Genomic DNA, 12,290 nt, shown 5'->3' on the forward strand with positions numbered 1-12,290 from the left:
TTAATCTGGATGATTAATTTTGGTGGCATCCCTAATGAGATGCTTAATTTTATATCAAATGTATTTAAATGAAGTTGCCTTTCCATGTTGAAGCTGAACTGCACTTGTTTTCCAGGATGCTCTTAAGCACCTCCGCTCCATCCCCCGACCCCCCGAGCCCCCCACCCTCTGCAAGCCCCCATTCTGAGGGTGGTAAGAGGTTCGATTTTGCTTTCCAGGAGCGTTCCAGCTTCAATTTCCCCTCCACTGTCCACGAACCTGCCGTCTATTCCGGGCAATGTAGCATGAAAAGGTGTGCGCACTTTAAGAACGAGGCCGAGCAGCACTATGGACTCCCCGCCGTCATTAAGCTGCTCGAAAACAGTGTTGCATCGAGATTGACCGCACTGTCGTTTAGTTGCCGGCTTCTGGTTGAACATTAAGGACGCAAGAGGATCCCGAAATGGGATGTTTTCCCCTCATTTTGCCGTTCGCCTTTTATTCCACAGATGAGTGCAGATAATTTTCTGTGCGATTGTGAGTGATTACTGTATTACCACGGTAATATAGGGTTATTTGGGAATGCAAAGAGAATTAATGATACATAAAAACTATTTCTGCATTGGCTGCATCTCTCGGCCGGGTGTAGTTCTCCATGCCTGCATCTTGTGATTACCTAAACGTATTGTAAATATGTCTTTGCTATGGGCTTTTACATAAATTTACATTTTTTAACACTCAGGAAACACAGGCCCATTAGGGACGAGTTATTTTCCTCCATACGGTTTGTTCATTATTGACTTTGACAGTGCGGACGATGCTCGGCGCCTGATCGTTTGGAAAGCGCAAGGCCAGTGATGGAAATCTGATGTAAATCTTTGTAACGACAGAAATATTGAAATTATCCGCTGTACCTGGAGGCTCAGTGACCTGTTGGGTGAGGGGTCGTGGTGCCATCTCTACAGCTGTGGCAGTGAAGGGAGTCTGTTTGGGTGGCATTGGGTTGGAATTGGAGCCTTTCACCACAGCATAGACGAAGATCCGGTTATATAATCCCTTAATCTCAATCCACATCTTAAACCGAAGCCTAAACCTTGACCTAACCCTATTGCTGTTGATAATCACTAGATTTTAAGGTGGTAGTAAGAGTTCAAGCTCCTGGAGATGGCGTTGCATGAGGATGATCGGGCTGTTAATACCAGTGGGGTGTGCGACAGGATTCATAGATTGAGAAGAGGTGGTACAGTGCAGCTAATGTCTCGTTTGATGTGTGGAAAATGGACCGCAAAGCGGACGTTAATGAATAGCAGAAAGGAGTGATTGTATTTGGGCTGCCAAAGGCCACGGTGTGAAGTCTGAAGTCTGAACTTGTAGGAGTATCGAAGCGCACAGTCACACGGGTCGACCCAGCAGTGGCGAAAGTCCTAGTCTACAGGAAATTCTCAGAATTGTGTCGGAAAGATGAAAGTCGCGGACAGGGACCGCCAGCTTGTTTCATCCCATGTGAAAAAGCTGTTCGCTTCCAGGCAAGAATTGCTCCTAGAAGGTTCTTCACAACCAATTTCTGAAAGAACACAACTACAAAGAACTGCATACCATGAACATATGGAGAAGAGTGGCACACAAGAGTCCTTTGCTCACTTCTGCTGGCAAAGTTGCCTGGTCACAGTGGGCGAAGAGACACAGAGCTTGGACTGTTGACGGAAGCGTGTTCTCTACTTGTGCTTGTGGAGGTATTACATACTTGGAGGTACGTTTCAGTCACGGGTGACTCATTTTTTCCCCTTCTGCTTAGTAAAAGAATGGAAAACTCATAAACTGAAGCATCTACCCATTGAAAACATATGACATACTTATGTTAGACTTTTTCTCATACATAAAATGAGCACGATATTTAGTTCCTCTGGGGTTTGATTAACTGGAAAAGACAAACAAGAAACAGTGGGGTTGTATTTGAAAACTACCGTCAAAAATTACAAATATATTGATTTTATTCACTCTTTCAAAACTGTACTGTACCAGAGAAACATGCTGTTCGAAAGTGCTTTATAAGCACTGACAGTATCCACTATAAGTGATATATAAATTAAACGTATTATTACAATTCTAAAAATAACAGTTATTATTACTTTATTGTGCTCAGAGAAGCATATTGTGAAATAATGCGATGTAATTTATCACAATAACAAAATAACAATCCTATCGTCGATCCTTTGGTGCTGAACTACAACAAACACCCACTCTCAAGCCAGTCCCTCTAATCAATAACTCGAGTAAAGCAAGTGAGAGTGCAGTTAAATCTGCTGGAGCTACTGTATAGTCTAGATCAACAGAGCTGCTTTTCTTTTGTTAAATCTAATGTTTCTGTTTACCGCATGTAGTGCGTTCTCCATACATGCGACTCACATCTACATGTTTGGACGACTTTACAGCTGTGCTAACTTACTTGGGGTAACGACAGGCTTGTTTGTCCATCGAACAGTGTTGATGACCTCTACTTTAAACTCCACCTTCGTGAAGTGTTGGATTAACTGTATTCATCGCTGTAGTATTCCTGCTTTTGGACTGTGTTGCCTTGAGAAGCAAACCATGTCATCTGTGAAACATGATGGAGGTAGTGCCAGTACGGTGGACCTGGATCAGTCATTTTTATTGTTGACTGAACTAGATCACATGTTTCTGTTGATGATGTAACTGGATTGCTTTTTTCATGATGAAACTGGACCAGTCATCTTTATTGATGATGGAAACGGATTGCTGATCTTTTGATGATATAATTGGATCGCTCATCTTTATTTATGGCAGAACTGGACCGCTTGTGTTAGTTGACGATTAACTGGATCTTCTGTCTTTACTGATGATGGAGCTGGATCACTGTTCTTTACTGATGATGGAGCTGGATCACTGTTCTTTACTGATGATGGAGCTGGATCACTGTTCTTTCATGATGATGGAGCTGGATCACTGTTCTTTACTGATGATGGAGCTGGATCACTGTTCTTTACTGATGATGGAGCTGGATCACTGTTCTTTACTGAGGATGGAGCTGGATCACTGTTCTTTACTGAGGATGGAGCTGGATCACTGTTCTTTACTGAGGATGGAGCTGGATCACTGTTCTTTACTGAGGATGGAGCTGGATCACTGTTCTTTACTGAGGATGGAGCTGGATCACTGTTCTTTACTGAGGATGGAACTGGATCTTCTGTCTTTACTGATGATGGAGCTGGATCACTGTTCTTAACTGATTATGGAACTGGATCGTTCTTCTTTACTGATGATGGAACTGGATCGTTCTTCTTTACTGATGATGGAACTGGTTCACTGTTCTTTACTGACTATGGAACTGGATCACTGTTCTTTACTGACTATGGATCTGGATCGCTTGACTTTATTGATGATGGACCTGGGTAGCTCATCTTTATCTCTTTACTCCTTTAACATTAGATCCTTTTCATGCTTCCAAAACTAACACAGTGGAATTCGTCCTAGTAGGGAAATCATTCCGAACATTTTCACATTCTCATAAAGGTACTTATCTATAATGAGCCCTCATGATCAAGTTACCCAATAAGGGCAGCTCAATAATCCGTAGGGATGTAGATGATGTCATTGTTCAGGCCAATATAAGAAACTTTCACATGCATTGGCTCCGTCTGTCATTCTTTATGTTGGGCTGGGAAGTTATCCTGAAGAACCAGTGGTTCCTCTGGTGCTGTTATTGCCTCAGTGCGCCATTACATGTAGAATGGACACTTCTGCATCAATAGCAGACCTTGAGGAACAGCATCAGCAATTAATTGGCATGAATTATTCATATTATCGAGCATTTTGTCCTCTTTGGACTGTTTCTGCTCTTTACTGACTCTCTGCTGTCCTGGTGTAAATTATGTGCAGTGAGTTAGGTCTTCACATATAGGGGAGAGTTACTATTGGACTAAATAGTGATAAGACAGTCTTTCTTCAGCCAACCTGAGCAGATTCCTTTAGTGAAGAGGAGCACACAGATCTGCTTTGCATAGGCCATAGCCTGGGGGGTAATATACTCATGAAAGACAACAGAGAGGTCATAATATCAGCTCTGCTTTACACCCATGACCTTCCAGCCTAGAAGTGCTTTCTATATTTCATAATGCTTTTAAATCTGTGTATAAGTAGCCCACAAACACCACAATTATCACATACATGCCTCAAACTGCAGAGATTTGTTCAGTAATAGAGCTCTAAAATTGTACGTCACAAACTCTGGGCCTGAGGTTTTCTCTGCATCACTGTATCCTCTGAGGTTGTTTAGCAGCTGAAGTGCAAATAATGCTACAAGCAAGCTACAAGCACGCTAACACTTCTGCATACTGAAATGAGTCTTTTATTAAACTTAACCACCGGTCAGGCCTAACGTTCTGACCACCTCCTTGTTTCTACGCTCATTGTCCACTTTATCAGCTCCACTTACTGCATAGCTGCACTTTGTAGTTCTACAGTTACAGACTGTAGTCCATCTGTTTCTCTGATACTCTGTTACCCTGTTCTTCAGTGGTCAGGACCCCCATGGACCCTCACAGAGCAGGTACTGTTTGGGTGGTGGATCATTCTCAGCACTGCAGTAACACTGACGTGGTGCATTACAGAGCATCAAACCACTCGCTGTCATTCATGGAACGTCCACAAAAACATAATTTAATCCATTTGTTTTCTATTTTTTCACAGTGACCTCAGAATAAAGTCGGTCACACCAGTGACGGCGGCTAGAAGCTTCATATGAGGTCATGAGCTGAATGAGAAGATCTCTGAGGGCTGAGAGACACGGTGGACTCACCACGAGCTTTTCTTCATAGATCCTCAGAAAACAGGTGAAAGGAGGTCGAGTGACGTCATCGGCGTGACTTTTATTACAAAATAAGAGATTTTTTTTACGCGGTGACACCGGTGACACGACTCCTGGGGACTTTCATTAGGTGTTCTAATATTTATTTGCCATTTCTTTCTTTATGTCGTTTAATTTATACATCCCATAGTCATGTAGAGATTATTGCAGTGAAAATGGCAGAAAAACATGTTTTTCCTCAAAATATGGCCTCGGCCTTCTCACATGACGGGGAGGACGAGCTCTTCTGTGGTGCTTGGAATTCAATATGATTGATTTATAAACCAATGTTGCTAAATTGAGGCTCAAGTAGGTGCAATTGTTAAAATAACTTGTTGATTTATTCTAAAATATGAATAAATTGTAACCCGAAACATGTTTTCCAAGTGTAATATATCTGTAAACGCTAGGGACACTGTAGAATGACCCGGCTACATTATCTTCGCAAACATCAGGCACCCAGTTCACTTGGGCTGAGGTGTAAAGCTGATCTTTGGCTGAACCATCACTTTAGGCCTCATGCTTGTGTTCTGCATTTGGAGTGGCTGGGCTTTTCTGCCCAAGCCCACAATGCCCTGCTCTTTTTAAAAGGTATGTGTAGCGCAGCATTGAGGCGTAATTATGTGTGACTGAAACAGCGCCTTGGTGACAGGCTCTGGAGTGCCGCTGTTTGCTTGGGTTAGATTCCCCCCAAGAAAAGAGCGCTTCTCTTCAGTGCTTAAGAGGATTAAGTGCGGTTGCGATAACAGAGGGATAAAAAAGGGAAGAATTGAATCAGAAAAGGGGCGCTGGGACCAAAGAGGGCGACCTCTTGCTACTGAGTTCAAACACCTGTTGTTACAACTAACCCCCAATTTCTCCCAATTACTTTCCCCTGCTTTCATTTGTTCATTCTTCTGAATTTTATCTTCATACTTTTCGTTGTAAAAAGAAAAATAAAACAGATTGAGCTCTACCGATCTATCCAGGATGTATAGATTTAACAAATAAATAAAAAAATAAAGCAAATTAAAATAATTCAGTATTTTAGTATTCAGTATATATATTCTGCCTTGAGGCTGGTTGCCTCAAGAATCAAAGCATGTTATCTGCGAAACATGGTGGAGGTAGTGTCAGTGCAGTGGAACTGGATCACGGATGGCTTATTGTTATTGATGACGGAGCTGAATCTGGATCATCTTCATTAACAGAACCACATCGCTCATCTTTGTTCATGACGAAGCTGGATCACTCATCTTCAGTGACGATGGAGACCGGATCGCTCGTCTTAATTGACGATGGAAGTGGTTCTCCAACATTCCAACATGGTTTTAATGTAAGTTCATGTAAAGAAAGTTTATTCCAAGTCATTTTCAACCATTTCCATCGGTCCATTAAGTCTTTGGTATAAATCACAAAGTAGAGCAGATGCTGGGATGTGAAAAGTAATTAACTGACTCATAATTGAATTCATTGAATCATTAATTGACATATTCTTCAGTAGAATTGAAAGTATTATTAAGTTTTACCCTGCGACCCTGAGGGAGAAGCAGCTTAGAAAGTGTGTGTGTGTGTGTGTGTGTGTGTGTGTTACTTGAGTGCATTATTAGGCAAATTATGTACAATCACTTTGTCCAGTTACTTTTGTTCCTCTGAAATGGGAATTTTTAATATACGTTCCCTGGTTTAGATGTGAATACACTTGAACTAGAGCCGACATTCTGTGCTTTAACCTCATAGCCACTGTTTCTCTTCGTATCCAGTGTGTTTGTCTGCAGAGCCAAAAAAGAAGAGTGCTGCTTATGGACAGCACTGTAGCGCAGTAGTGGTCAGTATATTGTTGCTTTTGTTGATCGCGAGGGCCGATTTGTGCGCCTGGATCCGTGTCAGGCTGTGCTGAAAGCCGGCCTGTGTTGGTTTCCAGGAGGACTTTGATGTGTATCTGGGCAATGTGCTATTAGAGGGATTTACCCCAGCTGACAGCTCGGAGAGTATGTGGCGAAATTGCAATGCCAGCAGGCTAAAAGAATGCTGGGAACAGGATTAGGATCATATTCTGGCAGTGCCTGTCACTTCTTCAATGGACTGGGGGTTCTTATGGTGGCAGCTTTCATTCTCCATGCACCTAAAACCTTTAGCAGCTCTAAAAAGAGGGGGGGGAGGGGAAAGTGTGTGGGGTGGGGGGGGTGCACTGATTGAATGGTACACTGTGATTTTTGTGCTGGGCATGCTCAAGGGCCATTGTGTAAGCGTATGTGTGGAGGACTGTCTAATGAAAAAAGAGGTGAATTTCCACCTCAGGTTATTGATCATCAGACTCTTTCCCTTGGCTGGACGGCGTCCGGTTGTGTTGTCTCATTCTTTTAGACGTTTTAGCTTCGTTATTATTCAGAGAGCATTTATCTGGAAATAATGCACAGGAGAACACTCTGATAAATAATAGGTATGTGAAGCAATGCCCATCAGTGGTGGACAGTAACTGAGTAACTGAGTAAATGTAATTAGTTTCTGTACTTTAGTATTTTTGGTGTATCTGTACTGAAGTTTCTCTGTTCTGGGCGACTTTTTCCTTTCACTCCACTACATTTCAGAGTCTAATATCCGACTTTTTCCTCCTACATTTTGAGAAATCTGTCATTCCTTTTGGTTTCTGTGTGTATAAAAACGTAACATGTCAAAACGAAAGAAGCGCAAAGCCAGAGCACCAATCAGGGCCCAGCGGTCACTTTGTTTAGAGCTGGTTTTGACCTGTTGGTCAGACCGACCCAGTGCAGCACGCGGTTCAACGTCAGCGCAGCAGCGTAAAACTTTGGGAGAGTCTGTTCAACATAAATGATGAACTAACCTAACTTTGTGTAAATAGAGCTCAATATAGAAATATGTCCACATATGCAGTCGAGACTGACGCGGCTTTTTTCTGAATTTCTACAAACACCATTTCATTTTATAGTAAATGAGTTTGGGCTGGTTTATGTTTATGAACAGACGCCTACAGATCAACATAGTAAAGGAGCTCATCTGTGATCCTGAGTTTAAAGCCAGTTTTTATTCAACTTAAACTTGGAACTAAGTTGTAAATAAATCTGAAACTGAAACTTTGCTTGTGTGTAAAAAGTGATTTCAGAGCCACTCGGTTCTCCCTGATGGAAACTGTTTACCTTCAGTGTTTTGTGCTTCTGATCATTTTAATAGACGTCAGCGTCACTAATTAATGACGTTCTATTAAAAGACTGGTTTACCAAGAGAGACGCTGGAGGACTTTCACCTGAAATGAGTTCATGAAGCCAGTCTGGTTATAAAAATGATAACAGGACATCAGAGCCAGAATTACTCTTTTAGTACTTTTACTTTATACTTAAGTACATTTGAAGGTAAATACTTTAGTACTTTTACTCAAGTGGAGGTCTAAAGGGAGGAACTTCTACTTTTACTAGTGATATTTTACTTTAACTCAAGTACCTGGTTTGTGGTCTTTGTCCACCACTGTCCACAGTGAACAGTTCTGACTCTCCACAACAAAGCATTTTAAACCAAACCACCCATTTCATTATTTTCAGGAGGCCCTGGGCTACTTAGATATGCCATTGTATGACATTTAAATACTAACAGAAATTTGATATCTTTCTAAATTTGGGTCATTTTTGATGAAAAATTTAGCTTCGGCCTGCAAAATGTTGGTGTTTTTGCATATAGAGATCTTGGAAACTAGTTGCACCTCAGATACCTTTTCAGGAATTGTTTTTCTGGAGTGTCTGTGAGCTGAAAGTGCAATAATTTTGATGGTGATTAATTCTATTGGTGATTAATTTTATTGGTGATTAATTCTATTGGTGATTAATTCTGTTGGTTATTCTGAGTAAAAATAATAATTAGCACTAGGTCGCCGTGTTGTCTATTGAATTTCTGTCCTCTTGGATTCACACCTAAAACTCTGATACACAGCAAGACAAATGCAAATTGAGTTGCATATTTAATCTCAGATATTTTTAGTGCTCAAAATCTGAAAGACAGAGCTAAATATTGTTCATTTTATAATCATATTTGTCATATTTATTGTTATTTATCTGTCACAATGTGTTTTGGGGCCTGTTAGTGGGACGAGGGAAAGTGCACTCATTGTGTCGAATGGGACGCTGCAGTTTCATCGCCTTTTTCCAGATTACTGACTGGATCATGGCTGAAATCTCCTCGGAGTCACTTCGGACACACAGAGAAAGTCCCCATGGTGATGTGTGATTTGCGTTGTGTTTTTGATTTGAAAACAGCAGTTATTATTTTCATCATGTAAAAATTTCAACACAAAAATGGGCCATAAGCACTTTGGCAAAATAATTCTCATTACTTTTGATTTCCGTTTTTTTCCTTCTGTATTTTTAACCTTTTCAGCTCCTTGAGACCACCGGTGGCTCCAAAACGTGCTTCGTCATGTTCCTCATAACGTTCATACTCCATAAGCTCCATTCAGAAGCTGGGCGTCGTGTGAGGCTGTAGCTCTTCTCTCCAGTCTAATAGACGGTGACGTCATTTTAAACCCTTATAATAAAAGAAGCTGAACTTTGTTTTTCTACTGAAAGTCGACCCGTTTTTCCCCAAATCTGGGCTCTAAACTATAAACAGACGGCGTCTCTTCAGTGATCTGCTCTGGAAACATCACTTTTAGAAAACAACACAAAGAGCGGCGGAGATTTTCGGTCTTTCAACAGGAAATTATAAGCATATGTTCTGTTTATTTGAGCGGCTTTTACCAAAACAATGAATAAAATAAAAACGTACATTTATTTCATGCAGTTACTGAATAATTCACTTTTTACGATTTGGTCACGTAAATTCAGACGGACAAACCAAAACATACCCGGGAGAATTTTGGGTCGTGGTGGTGACTTAATGTCTTGCACAAGCTTAAATAAAACACATGGAATGTCTTGGAATGTGTTTCATCTACAAAGGCCAAAATGTACCAGTGCTATCTTACAGCTGAGAATCCCACAGGGGCAGTTAGCAGTATTGTCGACATGTGTATTCTCATTTTTTTGGCGAAGGCCTTGCGCTAATAGTCACTGATTTTTTGTGATGTGACCCCATTTCGTCCCTGTTACACCAAATCATCAACAGCTGTTCACACATAACTCGTGTGTAATCCGTTATACTGCGCACTGAATGGATTGTGATTTTGTTGCCCGGATCCAGCAGCAATAACAAGGCAGCACTGACCTGTGCACTGAGCTTGACCTCAACATATTACAATCTGTAACAACCTCCCGAGGGCGTTTAGTGCTGTCTCAAGTGTTCGACCGTTCGGCAGCGTATTGAGGATATGAATACTAACAGCCGTCTTTTGAATTGATTGAATATTTAGGCCGAACGTGTGCAGCCTTGCCGCTGTAAAGAACTGGCGTAAACAGACACAGAGGTTGAGCGTTTTCCAGGCAGTTTAAAGCTGCTGTATTTAAAGCTGGCAGAGAGCGTTTAAAAGAGCAGTTAGCGGCCCTGGCCCCGAACGCCACGGCAGTGGCACCGAGCCTCTGGTAAAAATGCAAAGCAAACGGAGAGCCCTCTTTATGTGAGCAAAGGGCTTATGCATTTTGACAAACCACGCTGTTTAAGATATAATAGCAGCATAATCACAGCCCCGGGCCGTCATTCTTCAGCATAATGGCCCGCTTATTCATCGGGGATGGCTTATGTCCCCAAACCGATTTTATTTCACAAGATTACCCCGTCCTGCCTCTCCTCCCACTCTCTCCCTTTCTCTCTCTCTCTCTCGGGCCTACTCTGCATGTCTGCCCTGTTTGTTTGGCCGTTTTTTTGGTATAGACTCTGCTTGCTCTGCTCTTGTCTCTTCAGATTTTTGTCCAGATTGTAAATTATTACAGCTGAACGTGAACCTCTCAGATACTGAGGACCACCTTTAACACTGCACTAAACCGCAGCTCCAGCAGGCAGCAAACGAAGGAAATCAGACCTGTAACTAACAAACAATGAAGCAGGTGGACCGTCTGAATCGCCCACGTCTGTGAACAGACACACATTTTGTTCAGAAGAAAAAAAAAAATAGTGAAAATGACTTTGATCTTTAGAACCTCCTCTAAAGTGAAGCCTGAGCTTGAGAGCTGTGAAGAATATGTAATTAAATATATCACTGCTGTGACTTTACAGGAGAAGGAAACTTTACAGGAGAAGGAAAAAACCTGCTTTACTTTTAATGTAAGTCAATGGAACCGGACGTTTTTCCAAGGAATTTTGGGGCATTTTTTTTGGACTGTTCATCATGAAATTTACGCACAATGTGAAGGACAACAGGCGCTTTCATATTATGTCAAAAACTGAAAAACGACAAAAAGTGGAGATACAAGTTTTTCCTCCGACAGCAGCGAGATAAGATATGTGAAAGGCTCTGTGAATAAATATATAAAATAATAAATGAATAAATAAAAGAAGTGTTAACACCTCCAGTGATTCCAGACTTTGGCACAGTAGGCGTCCAGTGCCGCGGCGCAGGAGTGACGAAGAGCGGTGGGCCTCGTCCTCCAGTATCTTCCTAAGTTTTTCCTTCAATGTGTTCTTGAGAGAGTTCCTCAGAACAAGATTCATGTCGTGCTCTTAAAGCGCAGAACTGTTCTCCCCTTTGTTCCCTTGAGTGTGTGTGCAGATTTTGTTGTTATCAGGAACAAATCCCAGATAAGAAAGCGCTGGTGAAGGTCGAAGTCTTCGTGAAAGCTGTGTGAGTGGGTTTTAAGATGAAATGTCTCCTTAAGACCGGTTGGCGAATGAGGCCCAATGTTAGTAACTCAGCAGAGACTTGTTTGCAGTGTTTTATTCCACGAGCACAATAACTTTCTCGATTCTCTATTCCAGAAATCAAAACACAGCAAAGAAGATCTGGCAACATGAAAAGTGAAAGAAAGAATGAAAGAAGTCAGAAGTATTGGGGGGATGGGAATGCCCTCACCCCCCCAGGCTGGAAGTGCTGCGTACTATGGGAAGTCGAAGCCTGTAGGTGGTAGCCTCAACACTCGCTGTGTTTCTCTGCTAGAAAACCGGCGTGGACCAGCATGTCTCTGCTGGCAGAGCAAAACTATCTCCATTTTTGTGGTTTTTCAGTTTTTGACATCATTTGAAACATTGTGTGTAAATTTCATGAAGAATGGACCAAAAGAAACGACCCAAAATGACTCGGAAAACATTCTGGTTCCACTGACTTACATTAAAAGTTAAGTTACTATTTTGGAGATACAACATTTTGTTCTGAAAACAGTGACATGCTGTGCTGGTCAGTCAACATGACTATGCTTGGTGATGGAATGGATGTTGGTCTAAGCTGAAATTCTCAGCAGTGCTAAATATCTGCTAATAATAATAATAATAATAATAATAATAATAATAATAAGTTCAATTTATGTAGCGCCTTTCACAAACCCAAGGACGCTTTACATCATAAAAAAATCTAAATATTAAGACTGCAGAGAGG

Source organism: Pygocentrus nattereri, chromosome 19 (assembly GCF_015220715.1).
Source record: "Pygocentrus nattereri isolate fPygNat1 chromosome 19, fPygNat1.pri, whole genome shotgun sequence".
NCBI lineage: Eukaryota > Metazoa > Chordata > Actinopteri > Characiformes > Serrasalmidae > Pygocentrus > Pygocentrus nattereri.